The sequence below is a fragment of the Cervus canadensis genome, chromosome 23 (genome assembly GCF_019320065.1).
Source record: "Cervus canadensis isolate Bull #8, Minnesota chromosome 23, ASM1932006v1, whole genome shotgun sequence".
Taxonomy (NCBI): domain Eukaryota; kingdom Metazoa; phylum Chordata; class Mammalia; order Artiodactyla; family Cervidae; genus Cervus; species Cervus canadensis.
This window is the reverse complement of record NC_057408.1, coordinates 30,867,076-30,882,849: the sequence shown is the minus strand read 5'-3', so window position 1 is coordinate 30,882,849 and position 15,774 is coordinate 30,867,076. Positions and strand designations below refer to the sequence as shown.

The 15,774-nt window shown below is 36.5% G+C and overlaps 1 pseudogene; it reads left to right on the top strand.

The window, feature by feature from the left end:
• The first annotated feature begins 5,381 nt into the window (after positions 1–5,381).
• On the top strand, positions 5,382–6,344 carry LOC122425535 (annotated as a pseudogene).
• Positions 6,345–15,774: the final 9,430 nt, after the last annotated feature.

Sequence of the window (15,774 nt, the reverse complement as noted above, 5' to 3'; positions counted from 1 at the left end):
TATATTCCCAGAAAGAAAATATTGGTTTGATAAGTACATAGCCAGACTCTGCAACAAAATATTAAACCTCCTCTGTTCTAAACTGAAGTATGTAATACTTCTCTCACCACTCACAGATCTTTCCTATTTTTTTTTTTTAATCTCTTTCTCAGTAAGTGTTACAATCATTTACCATTTATCAGTCAAAAACCCTGTGGTCACTCATAATGCCTGGCTCCCTTAAATTTCAACTCTATCGGTGGATTTTGTTGCAAATCTAATTACCTTCTTCATGTGTAAGCCACATGACTCTCTGCCCTGGACTCCCACAATGAACTCCTAATTTCTAGTTGGTTTCCCTGCTATCACTTTTTCTTTACAGTATATTCTCTCAGAGGAGTTCAGAGGCACTTTCCAAAACTGAATATTTGTCATGTGATGATCCCAATCTCATCCTGTCAGCAGTTCCCCATTACACTTGACTAAAATTTAAAATATTTACCTTGGCCTACCAGTTTCTACAAAGTCTGATGCTGTTATATTCCTTAACCCTTCTTGCCTGTTTTTATTTCATTCTGATCACACAGTAACTCTTGCAGTTTCTGTCTCTTTTCTTGTTTCCTATCCCAGGAATGCTCATGTATTTGTTATCTTAATTGGCACATTCTGTACCTTCAGATTCAAATGTAAACATCTCAGAAAATCCATCATCATTATCAGTTGAAAATATCACCTTCTATTTTGAGTGTCCTATGTGTCAATACAACTAATCACTACTAGACATTATTATATTACTTCTCCTATTTTATTAATCTCTTAATCACTAAAACATGAGCTTCATACAACAAAGGATTTTTTTCTCATTCCTCACAGTGCCTCTGAAGTTCTAGAAGTTGAAAGCTTATTAATATTAGCTGAATAGATCTATGAAGAGAATGTATCAGTCAACCACACTTGGAGGGTGGATGCGAGGTGAAAAAAAGAAGCAGAATTGACAAAAAGTCTTGTATATTTTTTGAATAAGGAAACAATGCATAGGACATTTGGGAAACTGTAATTTTCAGTGAAGAAAGAAAATAGAATGTGAAAATATCAACGATAAAAGATGAGGAGCATGAGACAGACAGGGATTAGATACAGAACTGCAGTTTGGATTTTGTTACAGGCAGAATAAAAAACACATTAGTTGTTTTACCTTAGTAGGGAAGTCAACTGATCAGATCTGTGGCTTAAGAGGATCTCATCAGCTGCATTGTGAATACGTTAGAGAGAAGAGATTGAAAGAAAATGACACCAGTGTTAACCAGTAACCTAGTTTAGATGCACATCTGGTTTGATCAAGATGATGGTGGCTGGAATAAGGAACAGAAAGATCAAAGGCTGCTTCAGAAATAAAATCAACAAAATATAGTGTTTTTTTAATTTTTTAGTGTTAGAATGAGAAACAACTGTGGATCTTCAAATAAAGAAGAAGTTAATTCCAACTCCCCCAGTTAACACAAATGTCACTTTCTAGTTTTTACCTTCAATCACAGAGAAAAATGCCAATAATTAGTCTCTTTAAATTTGATAAAAACAAAACCTAAGTGATAATGAAAGTGGCTTTCATAGTCCTGAAAATGAACATTATCCCATTTGTTATTTTAATTGAATGATTTTTTGTGTTCAGTAGGTGAAGCAACCACCCTTCACAAAGACTCCTCAACATTCCCACAACTTGCTACCAAAGTATTCTTGGGTAGAACAACATTCACAAACCCTTGAGAAAAAAAAAAAAGAAATAGATAAACACCTGCCAAACACTGGGAGCTGTTTAAATATTATTATAACAAGCAATGTAATTATAACAATTCAATCTCCTGGAAAATGCAATAACCAATTTCCCTGCTTGGTACAAGGAAAGTGAATGTGAAGTATCCAGGTCATACAACTTTATCTCTGGCATTCTGTCAAACAAAGAACTGCTACTATGTATAAGGAGGATATTTTAATGAAATTTTACAGTCATAATTCTTGTCTTATTTCCCCCTCAATACAGATCAGAATACCATTTCAAAAACAAGCCCAGGGAATTCCTTAATTTTATAAGTAGAAACAAATGGTTAGGTATGGTAAGGAGTGGTATTTTTGGAGCCAATTCCATCATTTTGAAAATAGTAATTTGAAATTGAGCATAGTTTCAGACATAGAAAACAAATTTATGGTTACCAAAGGGGAAAGGGAAATGGAGGAAAAAGTTAGGAGTGTGGGATTATCACATACACACTACTATATATAAAATAGATAATCAAAAGGACCTTTTGTAGAGCACAGGAAACTATACTAAATATCTTGTAATAACCTATAATGGAAAAGAATATATATATATATATATATATTATATATATATATATATACACATACATACACACACACATACATATATATGCATAACTGAATGACATTACTACACCCAACACTAACACAAAGTTATAAATCAACTACACATCAATAAAAATGTTTAAAAAAAGAGAAATTAAGCATGATTTCAATATCAAGATCTTTTTTCTTACACATCCTATAGCTTCAAAACTGGTTATAAAATTTGTGGAGCCCAGTGTGAAATGAAAACGTGGAGTCCCTTGTTCAAAAAGTATTAAGACTTTTGAAATGACAATAGCAGAACACTAAACAGAGTCAGAGGCCCTTCTGAGATTAAGGTCTTGCTCCTACATTTGAGAAAGAAAAAAAAAAGTTCTTCACTTTGATCTTTACTTGTAAATGATTGTGAGTTGAATTTTTCTTTTCACTCTAGATAGCTCATCCTGCAACTCTGCTTTTCCAGCCAGGCAAACTATGTTCCTGAAAAGGCAACCTGATCTAACATGGTTAACTGAAAACCTGGGCATTTCTTTATATTACTGACTTTAAAAACAAACTCTAATCATGATAGATTCTTATGAAATAGCATCACCCACTCAATGGACATGAGTTTGAAAAAATTCCAGGATATAGTGAAAGACAAGAAAGCGTGGCATACTGCAGTCCATGGGGTTGCAAAGAATTGGACACAACTTAGCGACTGAACAACAACTAATAAGATGAGTCTCATCTCTAACAAGACTCTCAACTCTTTAATTTGTCATCTTGAGCTATCTATATCTTTCAGGTCATTGGAAAAATTGCTGCTTGTTTCAACAATTTTAACAGACGTGACCAGCCACTCCACCGAAAACATTTGTTGATTAAGAAAGACACTTATTAAAAGTTAGACCAGGCATTGCTATACTGAATTTACTGACCAATGCAATTAAAATGGCTGACCTAGTAATCTTTTGCTTTCTAAAGTTGATGAGATCCTCAGCTGTTCCAATGGCTCTGCCCTGAAAAGGGGAACAGGGGGAAGGAACTGCTTCCTCACTAACCTTTCCTCCAGGTTAAGTTCCTCCCCCTCTCATCCTGCAAGGCTCTTTCTAATTTCACAGGAGACCTTGAAGGCTCTGCTTTTTCTCCACATCACAAGCTAGAGAGCCTCTTTACTCTCACTTTTTTTTTTTCTATTTTATTTCTTGACCCATCAAACCTCTCCATCCAACCTCATATTAGTTACGCTCACACCATCCCTTTCAGGCAAAACACACACACACACACACACACACACACACACATACATGTGCATGCACACACACACACACATCTCTATACTAAATTCTCCAGTCTCACCAGAACTGAATATAACAGACTGAAAAGACTCATGATAAAATTTAAATATACATTCCGTATAGTCACAAAGGACAGTGGCCGGTGTAGCTTTTATTCACATGAGACAGAATAGAGGAAATCTGCTTATGGAATTATCCCCCACCTCCTTTCTTGTTGAAATGCCAAGTATCAGATTTGACCACTGTAATTTTTCTATAGCAAGGTTAATTTCCAATGTAATATTGCCTTTGAAGTCAGGGTTATTCAATGTGAGATGAAGTGGTGATGTGTTGACTAAATATCTCTGAATGTCACTGATATTTTATTTTTAAAAACTGTTCAATTTTAAATTTTATTTTAAAATTATTCAGCTTTAAACATCTTATATTTTAAGAAAAATAGTAGCTTCTATTATACAAATTTGGAGAAGGCAATGGCACCCCACTCCAGCACTCTTGCCTGGAAAATCCCATGGATGGAGGAACCTGACAGGCTGCAGTCCATGGGGTCGCTATGAGTTGGACGTGAATGAGCGACTTCACTTTCACTTTTCACTTTCATGCATTGGAGAAGGAAATGGCAACCCACTCCAGTGTTCTTGCCTGGAGAATCCCAGGGACAGGGGAGCCTGGTGGGCTGCCGTCTATGGGGTCGCACAGAGTCGGACATGACTGAAGTGACTTAGCAGTAGCAGCAGCATTATACAAATTAACTTTCTATATTTTTCTGTCTTCTCTTTTTTAAAAATAAATTTTTGCTAACTTCATTGCATCTCTGAACTGTTTTGTCCTTCAACCACAAAAGTCAATCTCTCTGGTCCAAAACTGAAATTTCTTTTCTTTCAAACTACAAAATATTCTAAAAATTCATTTGTAATCTGTGTTTACTTGTAATAATACTTTTAATAATAATTTCTAATCTATGTTTACTCCTCCCTTTTTAAAAAAAGCATCTTTCTGACCTCAAGGTAAATCAATCATTAATTTATGAGTTATGATCCTTGGTGGACAGAAAGTGAAACTGAAAGTCGCTCAGTCATGTCTAATTCTTTGTGACCCCATGGACTATACAGTCCATGGAATTCTCCAGGCCAGAATACTGGAGTGGGTAGCCTTTCCCTTCTCCAGGGGATCTTTCCAACTCGAGGATAGAACCTAGTTCTCCCACACTGCAGGCAATTCTTTATAAGCAAATCATTTATTTAATTTTAACTTGTATCATAGCTGCTTAAGTAGGTTTGCTTGACTCAGTTACTGTGATTTTCTTTTACTTTTACTTTTGCAAAATATCTCTCAAATAAAATCCTTTGAAATGCTAAACCACAAATCAAATTGCATTATTATTTCTATAGCCATGCATACATACACATACACCTTCAAAAAAAAAAGAGAAAGAAAATTAATTTAATCTCATGCTTGTTTCAGTTAAATCTAAGCATAAAATGTATCTTTTATGTTTCAAGATCAAGATTGTGGTCTTAGTTGAAAACCATTTGGGTTCTGTGTAAAGGTCACAGAGGAAGATACTATCATACAATAAATGCTAATTTGTTTTGTAAGCTGAAAATATATGCATCAAAACTTTGTTTCTAACGTGAGTGGAGAGATCAGAAAAGAAAGCAACAGTGGCTTGGTTTTTGCTAAAATGATGATCTTAGTGCTGGATATCAGAGCTTACAAAGCCAAAATCGGTTACAGTCATGAAAATGTCTCTTTGGTTTTTTAGATATTGATATTATTAGCATTGAATCATATTTTAACTTCACTTCAAAAATCAATGAATGCATTCTTATTTGAAGAATACCAGTTTCTGGCAGTATTAAAAGTAGATGCTGGGGCTCTCTGTGTGCATGGGTATTTCCAAGATAATCTTTTCAAATAATGCTGTATCATTGTAGACAGTGGATATTCCTTTAGACATATAGCTCCTTATTTTAGAAGTAAAAAGAAAAAAATAAGCAATAAGATAAATATGGGAGGAAAAGCCTAACCAATAATCTAAAAGAGATCATACCTTACAGGCAGTTACATGTTATGAACGAAACATGTGACTGACCAAATGAAAGAAGATATATACTTTTTGTCTCAGAATTTTTATAGAGACATAGGTATTGCCAAGTTGAAAGAAGAAAATGTGTTAACGGTGACTATGTTTTGCCTGACTTTACTGCAATTTAAAAGGGCTTCTGTAAGCCAAGAGAAGAGATGGTGTTAAGTGGAAAGCATAAATCTGGGTAACAAATTCTTTGGGCCAATGAGAGATTTGCTGTTCCAGAAATACTCTTTAATCCTTCTAGTATAGGCATTTAAGAAATGGAGATTCTGTTCTATTCAATTCAGAACCTACCTGAAGAAATGCTTTCTTATTTTTTAAAAACATTGGTTTGACAGGAGGAAAGTCTCGTCTCTTTTCCCAGGATTTAGTCAGAAGTTCAATGGCTCAATCCAATAGATTCTGATGTTTCTGTTGTGCTGCCTGACAACCCTATTGTTTATGCATGGGAAGGTGGAAAATTGGTATCAGGGAATGATGATTTTGAAGATGCAGTGGTAACAAGAAAATGTTATGAAGAAAATGGACATAGCATCTGTGAAGAGAAACTTTTTATTGAAGAACCATTTCTTAAAGTACTGAATGATTGTGATAAAAGCTTAATTTTCAATGTTCTTTTCAAAGGATGTTAAGGACCTGTGTTACTGCTCATCCTAAGATAACATCTTGAACTTAGGTAAATACTTTGATCCATGGCTAATTTTCAAAGGTTTCTTAGCTAGGTTAGTAAGTAAACTGTAACTCAGCCCATATTTTCATTTAAGAGCTAGACTTACTATAGCAATGATTAAGTCATTTCTAAGAGAAAGTTATTTTTCACTAAAAGATGAAAGAGTGAGTGCAATTTAAGATTAATTCTTTATAGCCAAAAGCACAAACTTAACTGTACCACTGGTCAGATTTCCTTAGAAGATCATTTTGTGTGACTGGCTTGGAATTGACCAGAGTGTGTTGAGGCTGATATGACTTCTCTCTTTTAGAATTAACCACTTTATTTTTAAATTGCAGTTTTTACTTAATAAAGTTGGAAAAAATAATCTATATTTGTGAAATGTTTATTTTTTAGTTGGCATAAGTTTGAAAGTGTGAAGATCAAAGCCAATTTAGTAAAGTGATTTTGCTCATTACTGTGTTTCAGAAATGCATTATTTCACTCATAAAAATACTATACCATTTTTAGGATGAAATTCTTGTGTCATTAGGCTCATGTATCAAATTCCTAGCAGTCCTTTAACTTTAGCTAGAATCATGTGCCTACCCCATGGCTTCAGATATTTTAACAGTCCTACTAAGATAGCCTACAATGATAGAACATAGTTTCCTAAAGGAAAATTAAGATGAAGAGACAGATGGGTGAAAGAGCTATCCACTACAATTACATTTGTTTTCTATGGATGGTTCCTGACTTAACAATGGTTCCACTTCATGATTTTTTGACCCTACAATGGTGCAAAAGCAGTATGCATTTAGTAGAAACTGTTCTTCAAATTTTGATATTTTTTCCAGGCAAATAATATGTGATATGTGACTTTCTTGTGCTGCTGGGCAATATTTGGGCACATTGATATTCATTGTTTTAGAATCTTATCTCATAGTTTTCAAGTTTCTGAACATTAGCCATCATCTCCAGCCATGCTGCTGCAGCTGCTAAGTCACTTCAGTCATGTCCAACTCTGTGCAACCCCATAAATGGCAACCCACCAGGCTCCTCTGTTCACAGGATTCTCCAGGCAAGAATATGGAGTGGGTTGCCATTTCCTTCTCCAACCATATCTTCATGCAAATTGAACAAGCAGAAATGCTGACTCAGTTCTTCCCTGGCATCATTGCCCTTCCCCAGCACATGTTAGGCTTGCCCAGTAGTTTGCTATGTCAAGTGGAAGTGATCTGTACAAGACTGGACTCAGGAGAGACACATTAGTCACATGAACTAACACCTAGAACATTTACTCTTCCCTGATAAGCTATTGGACTTTCCTCATAGCTCAGTTGGTAAAGAATCCGCCTGCAAATGCAGGAGACCCCAGTTTGATTCCTGGGTTGGGAAGATCCCCCAGAAAAGGAATAGGCTACCCATTCCAGTATTCTTGGGCTTCCCTTGTGGCTCAGCTGTTAAAGAATCCACCTGCAATGTGGGATACCTGGGTTCGATCCCTGGGTTGGGTAGATCCCCTGGAAAAAGGAAGAGCTACCTACTCCAGTATTCTGGCCGGGAGAATTCCATGGCCTCTGTAGTCCGTGGGGTCACAGAAAGTCGGACATGACTGAGCGACTTTCACTTTCACACAATTTACCTTTCCCTTAACCCACATCTGACCAAAGAGAAAAAATTCAGACCTGGTTTATAAATGGTTATGCATGATATGTATGGCTGGCACCAGCCAGAAGTGGAGTGTTGGCATAAAATTGAATTGTCACAGCCATGGCTCAGATGGTAAAGAATCTGCCTGCAATGCAGGATACTAGAGTTTGATCCCTGGGTCAGGAAGATCCCTCGGAGAAGGGGAGGAACACTCCAATATTCTTGCGTGGAGAATTCCATGGATAGAGGAAACTGGAGGGCTACAGTCCAAGGGGTCGCAAAGAATTGGACACGACTGAGTGACTAACACTTTCACTTTTCAAATATATTAAGTGACAGAAGCCTTCTGTTTTTTTTTTTGTTTTTTTTTTTTTATGTTTAAAAACCTTTTTAGTACATAAGCAATTGCACAGAGAAAAACACCTCTAGAATGGCTTTTACATTAAAAAGAATGAAATTATACCATTTGTAGCAACATGGATGGACCTAGAGATTTTGTTACTGAGTGAAGTAAGTCAAGTAGAGAAGGAGAAATATCACTGAACATCCTTTATAAGTGGCTTATAAACAACAGAAATTTATTGCTTCTAGTTCTGGAGTCCAAAATTAAGGCGGCAGCGGGTCTGGTAGCTGGCAAAACTGCACTTCCTAGAAAGCTGTCTATTCGCTCTACCTTCACATGGTGGAAGGGACAAGAGAGCTCTTTGAGACTTCTTTACAAGAGTATTAATCCCACTCATGGGATTTCACCTTCATGACCCATTTACCTCCCTAATATCCCACTTCCAAATTCTGTCACCTGTAGGTCAAAATTTCAACATATGAATTTGGGGGACACATAAATATTCATACCACCGCAGAGCTCAGGAATTTAAAGATGCAGTCTGATTCTGGACTATAGCACAGACCAGCTCCTTGATCACAGGTATCACATAATTATTCTGATATTTAGGCTCCATTACTGACATAAAGAGGTAATAGTACCCACCTCACTAGCTGATGCTGAGAAGGATTCAAATGAGAAAATTACAATGAGAAGTTCTCATCAACTCTGAACCTAATATGGTCTCCAAGAGGCCATTATTAAAGTGTAAAGAGAGGAGAAATGATTGTTCAGGAGAAGGGGACTGGCCATAAACAGAATTCCCCGTTAAACACATTAGCAGATATCAATCTGACTGACTGACTGTCCTCTTAGAACAGGAGGGTGATCCCAAGGTCAACTGATGCATTAATAAGAGAATGAATTCAATCATAAATAACAATCCAGAGTCATAAAAGCCTGGGTCTGAGTCCTAGCCCTCTCTTTAACTGTACACCTATATGTAAGTTATTTAGGCTTTTTTTTGGTCTCATTTTCCCCATCTGTAAAATGATGACAACAAACCTCTCATAGGGTTATTGGGAGAATTTAATGAGTTAACATATTTAAAATGCTCATAACAGGGCTTGACACATAGTAAGTGCTTTGTGCTGTACACTGCTATTTGTATCATGCCATGTTCATAATAATGGAGCATGTAGTATATGATTGAGAACATGATTGTCAAAATCAGGCCATAGTTAAAGGAGCAGACAAATACAGAATGTGTACAGGAAACAGGGATATTTTTATATATGACTCTTTTTCCAACGCTGTGGTTAGTTTAGTTAGCAGTGGACAAATTTAAGTGATAGTTAATATTATGTACTAAAGTAGGTGTTTTAAGCTTGGGAGTAAATATAAGAATCAAAAATTTGAATCAGGATGTTCTGTCTTTATACTTTCAAATCTTTCTGTCTGCATGGGCAATAAATAAGACACAGAGCAAGGTATGTTAGGGATAGGGGGAACCCATACTCCTTAACCCTGTTCCATGAGCATTTCCCTCTGATTGACAGGACTTCACAAACAATATAGATGTATAACTCTTTTCAGTCTTCCAGCTTCTGTTTTCCAGGTTTCTTGTCTCTTTCTCTCAGATCTTCTGGTGAATTCTCACCTCTTCCTCTGACATGCTCAAAACTCCCAATTTTCTCTAAGTTTTCAATAGCGATTGGTTATTTTTCTTTAGGGTGAGTGTTACTATGGGGGATCTTCCTTCTCACTGAATATCTTTCTTTTTAAATACAATAGCTACAAGATGCACACCTGAAAACCATGCTTTTTATTTAAGACTTCACAAAAGTACATTTTACATTATATAACTAAATTGTTACTGAATTTAGTGCAAAAATTAATGCAGGTTTTAATTTTCTTCACTATAAAGCCCCTCCCTGGAACAATATATTTATTACATCAGGAGGGTTTTGCAATAACCTTAAACCAAATTAGAGAGTAAGGGGACAAGGAGAAGTGTGAAAAGAGAGCTTGAAAGCTTGACAAAATGTCCAATATGCAGAGAATCACTTTTAGGACAATTTACGATCTCTCACCTCATGCGCAAAGTGTTAGGGCTGACACTAGAGAGGAAGAGTATCTTAGCTCTTTAATTACTAGCCCTTGGGCTTTTCCTAATGGAGAAAAATAGACTCCCTCAGGTTCCTCAACTTTTGATCAAGTTTACTTACAGAAATCTGGATGCTGAATGTATCCTGAGTGTTTGTTTTCATTTAATTTTCAGGAAAGACTCCGGACATTGATTTCTCCTTGCATTTCATTTAAAGTGAATTCTCAATTGTGGATGAGAAAACCAGAGCCAAAATCTTTGCCTTGAGCACAAACCAAAGTAAAATCAAAGCATTTCTGAGAGTGTGAGTTGTTCAGTTAAATTTGCTTAAAAAAAAAAAAATCATCAAGCAATTGCACTGCTGAAATGGATCAGACATGGAGGAAGAAATCAGACGAGAAACTTGGTACGCCAACTTGTGCAGTATAATTTTCACATCAAAGAACTTCAAAACAGGATTTTTGCCAGTATCTTAACTTTTAGCTAGCTGACTCAAATCCTTTCTGGAAGTAAGCAGGTTATAAATTATAACTACATAAATAAATAAATCACCCAGTTCAAGGTTTGCCCACCCCATCCCCATCTCATCCCGCATAGTTAGGGTCAGAGCTTCCCCCACATAAAGGCTTTTCTCCTTCACAAAACTGAGTGTATATATGTGAACATCCAGGCAAAAGAACTTTCTGGAAGAAGGAACACCATGTTCAGTGGCTTAATGGCTTTGAAAAGAGTCCTGGGAGCTGTTATACCAAGAGTTCAACTTGAGGAGAAGGCTGAGTACACCAAGAGGTGATGAGAACAGGAATGCAAATTGAGATAAGTTTGAGAAGGAAGAGTTTCTCTGCTACTGTAAGAACTTTATCCTGAGAACAATGCAATCCAGAGGCTGGATAATTCACACTTGGTTTATAGACTGTTTTTATTCCTCACAATCTGCATAAATGTGTATGACCCTGTTACTTATTCTGGTATCAGTTTAGACATCTATAAATGATGGAATACAGGTTAAAACTTTATGCTTTATGTGTATATGACATATTTACCTACACACACATCTTCTGAAGGAAAGTTATCAAAATTCTAATACAAAACTACAGATTTTAATCCTAATAATTATCTGTAATATAAACTTTTTTTAAATTTTTTTTTATTTTTTATTAGTTGGAGGCTAATTACTTCACAACATTTCAGTGGGTTTTGTCATACATTGATATGAATCAGCCATAGATTTACACGTATTCCCCATCCTGATCCCCCCTCCCACCTCCCTCTCCACCCGATTCCTCTGGTCTTCCCAGTGCACCAGGCCCGAGCACTTGTCTCATGCATCCCACCTGGGCTGGTGATCTGTTTCACCATAGATAATATACATGCTGTTCTCTCGAAACATCCCACCCTCGCCTTCTCCCACAGAGTCCAAAGTCTGTTCTGTATCTGTGTCTCTCTTTTCTGTTTTGCATATAGGGTTATCGTTACCATCTTTCTAAATTCCATATATATGTGTTAGTATACTGTATTGGTCTTTATCTTTCTGGCTTACTTCACTCTGTATAATGGGCTCCAGTTTCATCCATCTCATTAGGACTGATTCAAATGAATTCTTTTAAACGGCTGAGTAATATTCCATGGTGTAATGTACACAGCTTCCTTTCCATTCGTCTGCTGATGGGCATCTAGGTTGCTTCCATGTCCTGGCTATTATAAACAGTGCTGCGATGAACATTGGGGTGCACGTGTCTCTTTCAGATCTGGTTTCCTCAGTGTGTATGCCCAGAAGTGGGATTGCTGGGTCATATGGCAGTTCTATTTCCAGTTTTTTAAGAAATCTCCACACTGTTTTCCATAGTGGCTGTACTAGTTTGCATTCCCACCAACAGTGTAAGAGGGTTCCCTTTTCTCCACACCCTCTCCAGCATTTATTGCTTGTAGACTTTTGGATAGCAGCCATCCTGACTGGCGTTTAATGGTACCTCATTGTGGTTTTGATTTGCATTTCTCTAATAATGAGTGATGTTGAGCATCTTTTCATGTGTTTGTTAGCCATCTGTATGTCTTCTTTGGAGAAATGTCTGTTTAGTTCTTTGGCCCATGTTTTGATTGGGTCATTTATTTTTCTGGAATTGAGCTGCAGGAGTTGCTTGTATATTTTTGAGATTAATCCTTTGTCCGTTTCTTCATTTGCTATTATTTTCTCCCAATCTGAGGGCTGTCTTTTCACCTTACTTATAGTTTCCTTTGTAGTGCAAAAGCTTTTAAGTTTCATTAGGTCCCATTTGTTTAGTTTTGCTTTTATTTCCAATATTCTGGGAGGTGGGTCATAAAGGATCTTGCTTAAACATTTTTTTAACATCTAAGTTTTCCAGGTGGATTTTCCACCATGTAATCCCATTTACTCTATCTGTGCAATATAATCTAGACTTTCTTGATACCTAGTCTTTCTTCACTTTGTGGCTTTTGTCTGCAATTATTCTGACCTCATATCTATTAAAGTCATGGCTTCCCCTTAGATTTCAGCATAAACTCTCTATTCTCTAAGAAATTTTTCATGCATCCTCACAATGAATCTAGAATCATCTTTCTTTAAATCCTGAGAGTATTTTGATGCTTTTTGTACCTTTTCTGTCTTCACTTAGAACTCCTTGTCAGTCACTGTTTTTTACTATATTACCAGCTACTACAAAAAGGATAATCCGATGCTAATATTTGCTACTTTCTCATACACTTTCCCTTGTAACTCCAAAGTGTTTTGTACATACAAGTTTTTCAATAGTACTCTGTGGAATGTTATTGAATGCCTAATTCTAGTCATTTGATAGCGTAGGCTATGTTGTTACCTGTCAGTGCTTAAATATATGAATGGCTTCACTGAAATTAATTTTTATGCCATAAGTAGGAAAATATAAATAAACAGTATATATGGGAGCAAGGAAGAAATTCTCAGTAGATTGCAGTAGGGAGAGGGAAATACAGCTTTCTCGGGGAGATTTTTTAAAGCTTATTCCTAATTTATAAACTAATCATCCTGGATCCTTATATCAAAGCCCATTTCCCATGTGAAGGTAGTGCCTACACAGAGTACTACATGGGAAATCAGAAGACCAGTCTTCTAGAACCGGGTCCTCCTCTCCATTAGAATTTAACTTGGGCTGGTAACTGAACCTCTTTAGCTACCATGTCCTCTTCGTAAAAAGGGAAAGACAAATGTCTATGCTTTCCATTGAGAAGGTTCTTTTACAAATCAATAGAGAGAAAATAGACTTCCTTGGTGGTTCAGTGGTAAAGAATCTGCCTGCCAGTGCAGAAGATGCAGGAGGTAAGGATTGGATCCCTGAGTCAGGAAGATGCCCTGGAGGAGGGCATGGCAACCCATTCCAATATTCTTTCCTGGAAAATCCCCTGGACAGAGAAGCTTGGTGGGCTACAAGTCCATGGGGTCACAAAAAGGCAGACATGACTGAAGAAACTGGGCACACATGCAGAGAGATAAAATATTTTTAAAAAAATCATAAATTTTATTCCATCTTTTTTTCTTTTTCTTAACTATATAGTGGAGATTAATTCTCTATTAACTACGAGCTTGTTTTCTACATGTATAAATCTGTTCTCCTCTTTTATATGATTAATTCTAATTTTCTTTATAGAATGCAGCACAGTGATTATCTTATCCAGGAAGACTTCCTAGATGCCCACACTTGTTATACGCTCTGGTGGTTTAGTCACTAAGTCGTGTCGGACTCTTGAGATCCCATAGTCTATAGCCCCCCAGGTTCCTCTGTCCATGGGATTTCCCAGGCAAGAATACTGGAGTGGGTTGCCATTTCCTCTACCATAGCCTTTTATCGTGATGAATCAAAATTCTTGATTTAATTTCCAGTCTCCATTATGATGATGCAAAATCCTTGATTGTGGGGACCAGAACTTATATAACCTTTATATCTTCAACACACTGGTATTCACTAAATATTTATCAGCTAAATAAGTTTTGAATGACCTTACAGCCTTCACTCTATGAGTTGCATACAGTAATGTTCTAGTTTACAATATTGTGAAAACTGTGGTCCAGTTTCATAAAATTGATGATAGTGGACCTTGGATCTGGGGTCTCATAGACAGCCTAATGTGTATTTATATTTATGAGGGCATCTTACCTCCAGAAAGCTTTTCTTTCTCTATTTTGTTTTACTGATACTTCACAAAATATTTCTCATGAATGATAATGACAAAAAGAAGTTTGGACAGAGGGTCTGCTTTGTAAAAAGGCATGCTTCACTCGACAATTTACTTTCCTTAAGTTCCTCCCTAATTCCATTTCAATATGCTAATCTCCCTGGTTTCTTCATTAAGCCTGCTTTAGGATTGTTTCTCCCACTCAGGAGAGCTGACTAAACTTTAATGGTTGCCTTAGGTCCCCCATGCCAGTTTATTAAAAAGCACAGAAATATGGGAATGAAATAGTCTGTAAAGATAAAATACGTTATTAAATGGCATTATTGTCATTATTATTCTCTCACAGAACAAGGAGATGAAGAGCTGAATTGCACACCATATGGTAATTGCTTGGAAGATAACCACAACTTACGGTCACACCTTCAGCATCCAACGACATTGTTTGCTGCATTTCAGGTGCCAGTGTGGCAGAGAGCCAGCCCAGGAAAGATGAACTGGCAGAGAGAGAATGACAGACATTAGGCATAAGGACTTTTCATGTCAAGCCTTTGGCATGCTCATTGTCGAAAAAATCTGTTCTCAGAAATGCCTTCCAAAATATGCAAGTTATGCTATGAAGGCATATGAAAACTCATGCCATCCAGGAATATGTTAATATGAACCATCCTGGGAGATGCCAAATTATAGCCAAGATAATGGGTGATTCCAGATGTCTGTCCAATCCCATTCCTACTGCACAAGAGAAGTTCAAAAATTTACAAAAGGGAAGTTTATATGGAATTTTTTTAATGAGTGATGGCTTTTGAAAAAGAAAGAGAAAGAGATAAAGAGTCAATTTTGAAAGAGAGAAAGAGTTGATTGAACCTTTATTTTGCTATGTATAACCTTCCATTTTCAGGATCTCTATTTAAATTATAGATTTGAATTATCTCTCTTCCGAGAAGTAAGACGTTGAACATTTGCAAAGATACGGAAGGTGAGATTCTTACTTTAGATGATTTTTAAAATATCTTAGCTTGAATACTGTTGTTCAGCTTACTAAATGCTTTTCGCACATTGCATTATTATACTGAATCTTCCTGAGATTGTCTTCAGGTAAATATCATTTTCTATTTCCTTTTCAGATGAAGCATCTCAAAGAAACAGAAATGACCTGCCCAGAGC